At 37.3% G+C, this 14,095-nt stretch overlaps 1 non-coding gene across 1 annotated transcript; it reads right to left on the bottom strand.

Moving 5' to 3' along the window:
• Positions 1 to 13,095: 13,095 nt before the first annotated feature.
• LOC120078893 (small nucleolar RNA R71) lies at positions 13,096 to 13,202 on the bottom strand. The gene has a single exon (XR_005482170.2). It is a non-coding gene; the product is annotated as a small nucleolar RNA R71 (small nucleolar RNA).
• Between the last annotated feature and the right edge of the window lie 893 nt (positions 13,203 to 14,095).

Here is a 14,095-nt window from a genome sequence, read left to right as displayed (position 1 = left end):
ATTGCAACACTGCACGATCCACAGCGATCTCAAACACAACGATCACCCAGATCACGAACACAGCGAACGCAACGAACAGTCTCCAGAGAACCTCCACAGTATCGAGTTTAGTATGACACCACCTTAAAGGTTAACCTTGTATTCTTGGTGTGAGAATCCAGAAGTGTGGACTCTGTGTGGACTTGGTTAGAGGCAGAGACTCGAGGAAGAACAATTGTGTAAATAATTAAGCAAGTGGGAGATGTCAATGCCTATCGCATAGGACAATACCCAATCGTTTAACAAAATCTATGCGATCGTCTAGCTAAAGCTATGCGATCGTTTAGCTCATCGGCCAACTGAGTGTCTATTGTATAAAAACACGCCACGATTGTCTAGTCTCTCGAAGTTTTCGTTTAGTAAATCTTATTTACTTGACAACCTTTTCGTGAGAACTTTGCGAGAATGGAAATCTCAATTCAACTACTAAATTTAGGAAAACATTTTTCCTTTTTATCTCATGGTTAACATGAAACTACCAATAACCTCCCACTCAATTGGTTATTAGAGAAAAATAGATAATTATCCAATAATTAATATTATTATAAATATATATGATAACCAATAATTATCCAATAATTAATATTATTATAAATATATATGACAATCAATTTACCATACTATATTTATAACCTATAGTTTTATTATTTCATCTCATGAAACATATAAATCATAGCTCTTTTTTTATTCCATGGTCCTTAATGTAAATATTATTTACATTAATCCTCCACTAGATGTATCTCATATATCATACCGATCATATCATATATAATCAAATTTTCATCTTGTCAATTTGAACATTTCAAATCAACACCAAGAACTGATTCTCAACTTGATTCCATTGAGCTACCAAGGGGATCTTATGAACCTGTAGCTCAAAGCTCCAACGGTACATGAATAATTGATTAAACTCTTTAGTCAAGGGATCTACCATCCATTACCTGTCAGGCACTTCACTAAAGACCGACAGCTGAACTCTCCTTACTATAAATATATTATGTGTCCATCTTAACCAATCAACAGTGCAATAGCCCTTCATAGATCGCTCGTAAGTACATCTCGGCCAGTAACCATTATGTCCCCGTAGTTACATCTAACTTCTTAAGTACCACTGGTCCCTCTAATGAATATAATTCACAGTATTACTATGACTTAGTCCTCTCTTTCAAAGAGAAGTTTTGGCCACTATGTTCAAGCCCCGGAATCAACCCTTAAAGGAGCAATCTTTCTACTTACCCCTGCTTCGGGGAAGAAGTGAGCTCCATCTTCTGTAATTGAGTTCCCAACTCACAAGCAAGTCCCCAAAAAGGTAGGCATGTTGAATTGGCAATCTGGCCACTCTCACTCATACTAATCAAAGGACTGCTCTCAAAGATAGAAGTTCCCAAAACACTCAGGATTGAGGTCATGTCATCTATGGTCGTTTAGGTGAGATGTAAGTCTCAAGTACTAATGGTGTTATATACAGAGATGAATCATCTCGTAGTCGGTTTTATACAAACTCTGTGTATAGGACACCCCCGCTCACATATCTCTACATAAATGGTCAGGATCTACAATCTGTAGTAGTTTACAACATTTGCATACCTCTACAAAGCGGGTTGTATTCGTAGTGTCACCAGGATCAGGTATCCCACCTTAATCCTTATACTACCGACCTATTTAGGATATTACTTAAGGCATTATCCACTTATATATCTCATATACATGCTTAAGTTTACATACGATAACGATGGTGCTTTGTTTATTAGATATGAGTAAATACTAGAATGAAATAACTCTTATTTTATTCATAACAATGTGTATATTATAAACTACAAGACTCTGGTGAATTAGGACATCAATCCCAACATAACCATGTTTATTCTTCTTTTTAGGGGATTAGATTCTTGCGGCAGCTTGAGGCTGGTGAAATGACGATGCGAGTAGGCATCGGGCACGTCGTCTCAACTATGGCAGTGGGAGGCCTCCCATTGATTTTACAGAATAGGTTTATCATTTTGAATGATGTGTATGTTGTTCTCGAGTTAAAGAGGAACTTTATTTCTATCAAGTCATTTCTTGAATGTAAATATACTCTCAATTGTTTAGTTAATAAAGTGTTTATTCTAAAAGATGGTGTTGAGATATGTTTAGCTAAACTGGAAAATAATTTGTATTTGCTAAGACCATTAGCAACAAATTCCCTCCATAACATAAAGATGTTTAAATCTATGGTAACTCAAAATAAGCGACTTAAAGTTTCTCCTAAATAAAATGTTAAACTTTGGTACCTTCGATTAGGGCACAACAATCTCAATAGTATTGAGAGATTGGTGAAGAATGGACTTCTAAACGAGTTAGAGGAAAATTCTCTACCTTTGTGTGAGTCATGCCTTAAAGGCAAGATGACTAAAAGACCTTTTATTGGAAAAGGTTATCGAGCCAAAGAGCCTCTAGAATTAGTGCATTCAGACCTTTGTGGTTCGATGAATGTGCGAGCCAGGGGAGGCTATGAGTATTTCATCACTTTTACTAATGATTATTTGAGGTATGGGCATGTTTATTTAATGCAACATAAGTCAGAATCTTCTGAAAAGTTCAAAGAGTTCAAGGTTGAAGTTGAAAACACATTAGATAAACGAATTAAAACACTTCGATATGATCGGGGTGGAGAGTTTTTGGATTTTGGTTTCCAAAACTATTTGATAGAACAAGGAATCATTTCCCAACTCTCAGCATCTAGTACACCTCAGAAGAATGGTGTATCGGAAAGGAGAAACAGAACCTTGTTGGACATGATTCAACGATGATTTACGCTTCCTTACTGGACTTGTGTTGGGATTTTGCAGTAGAAACTGCAATTTACAACTTTAACTGTGTTCCCTCCAAGAGTGTTGCCAGAACACCTTTGGAGTTGTGGAATGGGCGTAAAGCTAATTTATGTCACTTCCATATCTGAGGTTGTCCAGCACATGTGCTTAAGGCTACTCCTAAGAAACTAGAACCACGTTCGAGGTTGTGCTTATTTGTAGGCTACCCCAAAAGGACACGAGGGGGTTATTTTTATGATCCTAAGGAAAACAAGGTTTTTGTATTGACAAATGCTACCTTCCTTGAGGATGATCATATAAAGGAGCACAGTCCAAGAAGTAAAATCGTGTTACATGAGCTTTCCAATAAATCTATCGAAACTTCAACAAGAGTTGTTGAAGAGCCCGCTACATCAACCAGAGTTGTTGATAGAAGTTCATCTAGTAGGTCAAATCCACCTCAAGAGTTAAGGGAACCTCGACGTAGTAGAAGGGTTGCGAACCCACCTGTTCGCTATATGGGTTTAACTAAAATACTATCTATGGTAGTCGATGGCGAGGTTGAGGATCAGTTGTCTTACAAGAAGGCAATGGAGGATGTTGATAGAGATGAATGGATCAAAGCCATGAATTTGGAGATGGGGTCTATGTACTTCAACTCAGTGTGGGATCTTATAGATCAACTTGATGTGGTTAAACCTATAGGTTGTAAATGGATCTACAAGAGAAAACGGGATGCTGATGGGAAGGTGCAAACCTTCAAGGCTAGACTTGTGGCAAAGAATTATATCCAAGTGGAGAGAGTTGACTATGAGGAGACTTTCTCGCCTGTTGCTATGCTTAAGTGTATTTGCATCCTCCTATCCATTGCCTCATATTATGACTATGAGATATGGCAAATGGATGTCAAGACTAGCTTTCTGAATGGTAATCTTGAGGAGACCATTTATATGGAGCAATCCGAGGGATTCATAGCCAAAGATTAGGAGCAAAAGGTATGCAAACTGTACCGATTCATTTATGGCCTAAAACATGTATCTCGATCTTGGAACATAAGGTTTGATACTGTGATCAAATCTTATGACTTTGACCAAAACGTTGATGAACCTTGTTCTACAAGAAAATCATCAACAGTTCAGTAGTTTTTCTAGTGTTGTATGTAGACGATATCCTACTCATTGGAAATGATGTAGGTTTACGGCTTCAGTTAAAAACTGGCTATTGACCCAATTCCAAATGAAATATTTGGGAGAGGCTCAGTTTGTTCTTGGGATTCAGATCTTTCGAGATCGAAAGAACAAAGTGCTAGCACTGTCTCAAGCATCGTACATTGACAAGTTGTTGATCAAGTACTCAATACAAAACTCCAAAATGGGCCTTTTTCCTTTTTGACATGGAGTTACATTGTCTAAGGAACAGTGTTCTAAGACACCTCAAGAGTTGAGGAAATGAGACGGGTTCCCTATGCATTTGTTGTTGGTAGTTCGATGTACGCGATGTTATGTACTAGACCTGACATCTGCTACATTGTGGGGATTGTCAGTAGATATCTATCTAATCTAAGATAAGGTCACTGGACAGCTGTTGTATAGTTATAAGGATTTGATCCTTATAGGATACACGGACTCTGATTTTTAGACTGATAAGGATTCTCGGAAATCCACTTCGAGATCAATGTTCACTTTTAATGGAGGAGTTGTAGTATGACGAAGCACTAAGCAGAGGTGCATTGTTGACTCTACTATGGAGGCCGAGTATGTAGCGGCTTGTGAAGCTACTAAGGAGGTCATTTGGCTCAGGAAGTTCCTGATTGATCTGGAAGTTGTTCCAGACATGTCTAGGCCCATCACTCTTTATTGTGATAATAATGTACTATGGCGAATTCCAGAGAGCCTCGGAGTCACAAGCACGACAAGCATATAGAGCAGAAATACCATCTCATCAGAGAGATTGTTTATCAAGGGGACATGATTGTCACGAAGATAGCTTCGGAGCACAACATTTCTGATCCGTTTACAAAGGCTCTCACAGCTACAGTATTTGAGGGTCACCTATAGAGCATGGGTCTACGGGACCAACCGCGGTTGAACTAGGGCAAGTGGGAGTATTGTTGTATTGGGCCTCTGTGCCCTAATTTATTTTTTTATACTTGTAATTATCTTGTACACCTCACTAGCTTTAGGATAGGTGAGAGATTGTTGGGGTTCATGCCCTAAATCTCATAGGGTTCTGTAGTTTGTAAGCACCTGTATGAACAAACTCTTTGTGATGTAATAATATGAGATACTTTATTCGCCACAGTCTATGAAATATGAGATATTTTAGTTGCATTAACCACAAACCAATAAACTAAGATCCCTAGTTGTCGTTGTAACTTAAGCATGTATGTGGAGACATAAAAGTGGATCGTGCTTTAAGTGATAACCTAAATGGTCTATACTACATGGATAAAGGAGGGAAACCTTATCTTGGTAACGCTACGATAAAGGTGTTACAAGTGTTGTAAAGTGCTACAAATGGTCTGATCCTGACCATTCGTTTATTAGACATGCGAGCGAGGATGTTCTATACAAAGGAGTTTGTATAAGACCGGACCATGAAATGTTTAGTCTCGTTATATAATGTCGTTCATGACAGAGACTTTCATTTTTCTAAAATGACCATAGGTAATATGACTTTAATCCTGAGTGAGTTATGAACTCCTGCTTATGAGGGCAGTCTTTTGATTCACATGGGTGCGAGTGGCCAGATCGCCGACTCAAACCTACCACTTTGGGGATTCGTCTGAAAGGGGAGCTGGTAACTCAGCTACACAAGACGAAATTCACTCATTCCCTGAAGCAGGGGTAAATAGATAAATTCCTCCCTTAAGGGCTGATTTTGGGGCTTGAACAATGTGGTGCCACACCTTCTCTTGGCCTGAGAAGGGTTTACTCATACTATGACGTAATGTTCAGTAGAGGAATCAGTGGTACTTAAGGAGTTAGATGTAACTACAAAGGAAAAATGGTAAAATGGCCTAGCTGACTTACGAGCGATTTGTGAAAGGTCATCATATTGATTGATTATATCTAATGGACACAGAAATACATCTATAGTGCGAAGAGTGCAGTTGTCAGTCTTTAATGGAATGTCTGACAGTTAACAGATGGTGGATATCGTGATTAAAAATTTTAGTCAGTTATTCACATCGTTGGAGCTTCAAGTTACAGGTCCATAAGGTCTCCTTGGTAGCTCAATGGATACATGTTGAGAATCAGTTTTTGAGTTAGTTTGAAGTGTTCAAATTAAGAAGAGGAAATTTGATTATATATGATATAATTAAATTGATTCAATTACATGCGATATAATTGATTTGATATATTAGATACATTAATTGGAGAAATTAATATAAATATAATTTATATTTGCCATAAAGGAGAAAAATAACTATGGGTTTATATATTATGTATGATGTGATATTAAAACTATAGCTTATAAATATAATATGATAAATTAGTTATTATATTTATTTATAACTAAATCAATTATAAGATAATTGGTTTTTGGTTTTTTATCCTAATAATTGACTTAGTGAGAAGTTGTATTCAGTTTTTAGTAACTAATGGATAAAATAAAAATCGTTTTTCATGTTTTCATTATTGAACGTGCAGCAAGAAAAAGCTACATGATAGCATTGAGAGAGTAAACAATCAAGCATCGAGTTTTTCTAGACGATAGCTACTCGCTGCTAAACAATCGAGTACCCAAGTCTAAACGATAGACGTCTACCTTCTTCCACCTACTCAATCGTTTTACACGATCGTTTAGTTTCTCCTTCCCCCTATCAAATCCATATAGAGCCCACACCTCCTAGATTCTCACATCGAAAATACCAAGGTAGCCTCTTGGTAGTATCGAGTTTGCATTCGAGGGTCGAGTATCGAGTTTAACTCGATTGTGATCGAGGATCTGACCGTTCGTGCTGTTTGTTGGATTTGTTAGCATGGCATTTGTGTTGTTGAACGTTGGGTTGATTGATTGAGGAAATACAAGAAGAAAGGTTCTTCAAAGGTACGTTTACTCAATCTCTAGTATTTTACTTTTGAAGCATGCTGTAATTTAAATTTTATGCATAATTGTTGCTGTTAGATGTAAATGTATATGTTCTTTCACAATGGGGTTTGGAACGATCTACTTCCGCTCATTGGTTCTCTGTTTTAAGATTTCCATCAATAATTGGGTCTTTCCAGTTGCAATCAATTTATTCAAAGTATTAGTAATTACAGTCAATTGAGCTTTTATATATTTTACCTCATCAACTTCATATAACCCTATTGCTCTTGTGGTCGATGCTCATTCACCGGGCCAATTGTAACTTGTAATGGCCATGTCTTCCAAAATAACTTGAGCTTCTAAGGCAGCTTTTTTAAAAATAGATCCTCCAACAACAGTATTCGAGATGGGTTTACTGTTACTGGTCAATTCATTGTAAAACAATTGAATTTACAACTAGTTAGGGTATCCATGCTAGGGACACCTCTTGAGGAGATCTTTATACCCTTCCCAAACCTCAAACAGTTGTTCATCAAGTTGTTGACAGAGTGACAATTTATTTACCTCAATTTAATGGTTTTAACCAGTGGGAAATACTTGTTCAAGAAAACTTGAGCCATCTCCTTCCGTTCGGTGATACTGTCAGAAGGAATAGTCTCCAACCAATATTTAGAACAATATTGTAAAAAAAAAATTAAAAAAAAAAAGAGGAACAATCTCAACTTAATTGCATCACTATAGATGCCATTAATTTTTAACTTTACACAAATTTCTAGGAAAGATCTAAGATACTTGTGAGGGTCTTTTGTGTGACGTCCTTTGAAAGTAATGTCTTGTGTCATTTGGATCAAGCCCGACATGAGTTCAAAGTTATTTGCAGTGATTTGAGCATGGAGTATCTCGGGTTGGACTGCAGGCAAAATAGGTTGGAAATATTCTCTAATGGCCTTCTTAGGTGCCTCCTCTACCATCTCTTCATTTTTTTACTTGGCTTCATCTGAGATTTTTCCTGGAAGTTCTTTCAATTTTTGGTTCAAGAGGCAAAAGATTAGCTCCCTTAGTATGTGGCATGCACCACAATACATTCACAAAAGAAACACAAATAAAATAAACATTAGATTAAGGTCTATCCAATTCTTTGAATATTAAACAAGTTCATTATTTTGATTCCCGACAACGATGCCAAAAATATGATGGTCAAAACTTGGTTTAATACAAGTGCACATATCAAACTATAGTATAGTAAAGCGATCAAGAGACCGAGTATCGTCCTCTGGAGATCAAATGCCCGGACTATGCTTAGCTATTCTAAAATTGTTTCGATTTTATCTAAGATTTGAACTTGTGATGATCTGATTTTTTATTTTGGAAATAAAAGTAAACAAAATAAAAACAAGTGTGAAATTCAAAAAACAAAGATTCAATTAAACATACAACCTATCATGATCAACTTTCATTACCAAACTTAACTATTTTCATAATAGCTTGGTAAGAATCTCATCAATAGAACAAATGAAACCCGTAAATCTCTCCCTCTATTTTGAGGCTAAAACACCCTCTAAGGATCTCTAATTTTGTTATGTTTCCCCTTAAATTGGCAGCAAAATCCTAGGACATTATATAGAAGAAATTTTTCAAAGTACAAATTATTTTTCTAAATTAACACTGGCATTGTGGCACTATTGGACAGTGCCACATACATGGAACCTATAAATTATTAAGAAATTACGTGAAAGCCATAGGCTAATTTTGGTTTTCCTTATAAGTAATGGTTACCTATATTAGGTAAACCATTACCTATTTAAAAAAGCATTATTTTACTTTCACTTTTTTATTTTAGATCATTTTTATGGGTTTTTTTTTTCTCACCCTCATTTCTCTTTCATCTTTCATCTTTCATCTTTCATCTTTCATCTTTCATCTTCTTCTCTTCTTCCACTTGTTTGTTTTCTCTCATTGTTCTTCTCTTCTTCTTTTCCATCTTTCTTTTCTGTTCGTATCTTCTTTATTTCCTTCCATTTTTTTCCCAGTCTATACATCTTTCCTTTCTCCTTTTTTCCTAACCCTTTATTATTCTCTTGTCGCCCCTATTATTTTCTACGTTTTAAGTTTTTGGGTTTCTGCTAATTAGGTCGTTCATTTTCTCCAACCAGTTCGTGGGACACATCAAACCAATAAAATCTATCGATTGTCCGATAGTCTGTTGCTTGACATTACCAGCTTCATCAAAACCGACGAACACCAACTGATAACAACCAAAATGTCAATGGTCGACAACGATTTGAGCTCAAAATCGCTCGACCAATGATCACTCGTAGCCACAACATTATCTGTGTCTGTGTGTCTCCTTCTCACCCTTCTGCAGTGTTGTGCGGCAATAGGATAGAGGGCCATGGCGCTACTGCTTCAACGCCTAGGCACTAAACAGGCCTCCAACTTAGTATGCTTCTGAATTTTGCGTTGGGGTCAACATCGTGCAAGCGCCACGACACTGCCTTATTTTTGGGCAAGATTTGATTTTTCTCCACTTGTCTTCCCTCTATCGATGTTTGGCTCAGTTCTGACTTCTTTAGGCATATTTAAGTCTTTTTTAGTTTATTTTCACTTTGAATCTCATTCTCGAACATAATTTCCTGGGAATCACTAACAAATAACATCAAATTTACTAAAATCGTATAAAAAAAAACTATCCTAAATCAAGGGCCAATAACACACATTTTTTGTGTTTTTCAACGACTTCTAATCATTGTAACTTGTTAAGAATCAGTTGACTATGTATTCTTCCCTCCGTCTACCAACCATCATTCTGATCCGTGAGATGCGAGTTTGCTCATGTGATCACTATATAGTGTCGATGGTGTTGACAATCAACATGCGGAAGTAATAGGATCTTAAGCATTCTAACTACATTAATTTTAGATTTAAAGCATGCTTTTTCATTTTTCAGAAAATAGGGTTCCAGAATTTACCTTTGAAGAATCCTCCAAATTAGCTTCAAATCCAGTTGAATCTCCTCTCTAATGGCTTGTAAACCACCACTTGATCTTCCTTATTATCTTCTAGGCCTTTAGATTGGATGGTGGAATCCAAAATGAGATTGAATTAAGGGAATTTTTTTGGAGAAAAATTTCTTGTTTTGAGTTTTTGAGAGATGAAGAACTTTTCTTCATCAAAATCAATTTTGCATGAATGATTTTTCTCAAAAAAATTCATCTTTTATTCAAGACCAACATGCAAAATAATTTTACTATGAGATTGACACCAAAGCTCAATCAATTTTAATCATTTTTTTTGTGGAAAAGTGTGGTGTCTCAACAGGGAAAAACCCACTTAAATGATTTTTTTTATTTTTTAATTGAATTTTAATTAAAACTCAATTCTTAATTTGAAATCTAATTTCACAACTAAAACCAAAAAAATATTTTATAAAATATTAATTCAATTATTAATATTTAAATAAAAATAATTCTAAATAATTAATTAAACACCAGTTCTTAACATGAGTCACTATTCATGTATATAATATTTAAATCATATTTAAATATTTTTCAACTCTTTCAATTTCGTGTTAGGATACTGATCCATAAAAGTAACATAACCGGTTGACACAACAGTTAAACAATGAATGAGTTCTTTATTAGATAATAAGAGTCAAACAAGACTAGACGATCGTTTACAGTAGTTACTCGAACACTTACCAAATGTTAAACGATCGTTTATACATTCTACACGATCGCTAAGTAATAATAAACGATCGCTTACAAAATACTCCGCGATTGCTTACAAACTTCTACACGATCACTTACAGAATACAACACAATCACTTACCAATTACTACATGATCGCTGGGCTCTGCTACTCGATCGCTTAGAAGAAATAGACGATGAACGGCACACTACGATAGAGACTACACGATGGTACACTGATAACGGTTAGAAATGTATGTTATCATAGTGTTAAGTTCTTAAACAATATGGGCTTGCGTTGATAAAATATGTTAGATTGCGTCCAAAAAGCATCAACTTCATAGTATTGCGGTCGCATGCGTTCATCGCATAAAAACAGTGGATTTTTGTAATTTTATGCATAATATTCGTTGACGCAAAGCAGAAATAGCGATCACAGAAAATCATTGGTCAAGCGCAGCATTATCGCAAGGCTTTGCGATGATTGTGTTCGCAAACATTTGCTCAAGAGGGATTGCTGCAACATTGTCGGCACAACTTGGTGGGCGCATCTAGGTGAAAGGCATAATTAATCACGATGGGATAGAAAGCTGATGACGGTCGAATCCGAATTCAGTTGACACCCACTAACGATAACAAGTACACTCAACTTTTCGGTGACAAATATTCGGCGTATCAATCAGGGAATTAAAGTCATCCCATCTGTGCAAGCATGAGAGAGAAGCCACCTTTCACCCGAAACTCTATAAATACCAAAGGCATCCTACAGAAAAGAAGTTCACCTATTCAAGAGTTCAGCTGCTTACAATTTCACAAGTTCTGTTGATAATTTAGCCTTATTCTTAGATTTTCCTTTATTTTAAGGCGGATGCGAGAGAAGGAAGTTGTGCCGACAGATCGTTCCGGTAAGCTTGGGAGAGCGCCGGAAGCTTCAAGATCAGAGAGAGGGCCAGCTCCTGCAGAAGCAAGAATATCTTTTGAACCGAATAGAGATTGTCATTGTAAAAGCCTCAGTTAGCAAGGGATTTCTACCCGACTCTCTACCTTTGTCTTCCATTGTTATTTTGTACTCAAATTCATTCATCGAAATGGAATTTACTTCTCTATATTTGTTCACTCTCTGTTATTTACGCATGAGTAGCTAAATCTGTTGAATGGGTTGAAAGACATGTAGCTAGCACAACTGAGAATCTTCATTCTATGCGATTATCTTGTATTATGTATGCTTCATTCGTCCATTAGAGATACTCAAGAAGGTAGTCTAAGGACAGAATCTAGGCTTGGAAAAGTCAGGTTAGAATTTAGGCTCGGAAGAGTCAGATTAGAACGCATAATCAAGAGATAGGAGCTTAAGAATAAGCACTGTTTGCTATCAACGCATCACATGCATCCTAGAGATAAGATATGATTGTATGCGGTCACCTTGCCTTTGTGCATCTTGCATCAGTGCATAGAAAAAAAGTAGAGACTTAGGAATAATCTCTATGGACACTTTTGCATTCAACATATGCGTCCTAGACTTAGGAGCACCAGATTTGTATTGGGAAATGACTTGCTGTGCATGGGTGTAACATGATCGCATAGTCTGACGTATTCCCAAGTAACGCTAGCTAAAGACCTTCTCAACCCATTCATCCCCATACTTAGTGCATCTATCACACAATCAGACTTTTCTCAAATCTGCCATATTTTTTTATTTTCCATTACTGCAATCAACAAAACCAAACAACTATTTGAGACACCGGTTACCGCAAAGTTTTTCCTAAAAAATTACCACCACATATTGTTTTCCAAGTCTCTGAGTTCAACCCTGGACTTACCAAGAAACTCAGCGGGGTTTACACTTGGATTCTACTGAGGAAACTTGATTGCTCAACGTAATTTCATCACCGCATTTCATCCATAATTTCACATCATAAAATAATGCATCAAGTTTTTGGCACCGTTGTCGGGGACTTCGGCAAAATAGTGTGCTAATGGTAATTTTTCTAATTTCTTTGCAGACTCTCAATCTCTGGCGAATTATGACCCAGAGATTGAGAGGACATTTTGACAAACTGAGAAACAATTGCCAACAATAAGATAGAACTCCAAGAATGGCGGAACAACCGGCAGAAAGAGCCGCGAACGCAAACAATATAATGGTCAACCCCATCCTTCTAGAGAATGATTGCAATAAACCCATTCAGGACTATGCATCACCCAACCTCTATGATTTCTCTCCAGGAATCATGAGGCCAGTGTTAGATGTATCGAGGTTTGAAATGAAGCTAGTAATGTTGTAGATGATCTAGGCTGCTGAGCAGTTTGGAGGAAGGCGTGGCGAAGACCCACATGCCAACCTCCCGAGCTTCATAGAAATCTGCATCACTTTTGTATTCCCACATATCTCTACCGAAGAAGTTCGACTAACTCTGTTTCCATTTTCTTTGTGTGATCAGGCGAGAAAATGGGTATATTCTCTCGAACTGGGAGAGATAACTTCGTGGGAACAAGTGATGAAAAAATGTATGAAGAAGTATTTCCCACCAACTGAGAATGATAGGAGAAGGAAATTAATAACAAATTTTGAACAAGAAGATGATGAATCGCTCAGCGATGCTTGGGCGAGGTTTAAGCGGCTGGAAAGAGACTGCCCACATAATGGCTTACCAGATTGTCTGCAGATGGAGATTTCTTACCAAAGACTGAATCCCTCTTCGCAGACCGCTGCCAATGCGGCAGCAGTTGGTGGTCTGCTTAACAAAACATATGAGAAGGTAAAGAGTATACTTGATCGCATTTCCAAAAATCACGAGGATTGGCGGGAAAGCGATCAAAGGTTAAGAATTAAAGATAATGACGCGAACAACGAGGCCATCGCATCCCTGCAAAGCCAGATGACTGCAATGATGAGTTTGATACAAGGCATCGCAATTAACAGCACAGGAGCGAAGAAAGGGTAGGTCAACGCAATTGCTCAAACGACTACAAGTTGTGTCATTTGTGGAGACGTTCATTCGATGGAAGAATGCTCAAAAAATCCGCAGTTGGTATGCTTCATGAAAACTAATCCCTACTCTGATACATACAACCCCGGGTGGAGAAACAACCCAAATTTCACGTGGAAAAATTAGCAACAAAGCTTTCAACCTGTGGTACAAAAAGGAGGGCCACCCAAATTTTTCCCATGGAATGACGGTCAAATGAGCAATCATGCCAGTAGTTTGCAATCATCGTAATCTTCGTCCTTAGAAAGCTTGTTGAAGCAGTACATTGAGAAAAATGAATTAGTGCTTCAAAATCAAGCAACATCCGTTCGAAACCTCGAAATTCAGATGGGACAAATTGCGAGCGAGCTGAAAAATAGGCCACAAGGAGCGCTGTCGAGCTCAACTGAGCTTCCTCGCAACACTGGGGGTACTGGGAAGGAACAATGCTTAGTAGTCTCTATGCTAAGCGACAAAATGACTGCGGAAGAAAGGGAGGAACCCATCGTGACCAATTTGAATGCGGTGACAACCGAGGACCCGTTGACCTATAGTTCGGAAAAGCTCGAGAAAA

Source organism: Benincasa hispida, chromosome 5 (assembly GCF_027475165.1).
Source record: "Benincasa hispida cultivar pf3 chromosome 5, pf3_genome.v1.1, whole genome shotgun sequence".
In the NCBI taxonomy this organism is placed as follows: domain Eukaryota; kingdom Viridiplantae; phylum Streptophyta; class Magnoliopsida; order Cucurbitales; family Cucurbitaceae; genus Benincasa; species Benincasa hispida.
The sequence above is the reverse complement of the archived record's forward strand: the minus strand, read 5'-3'. Positions and strand labels throughout refer to the sequence as shown.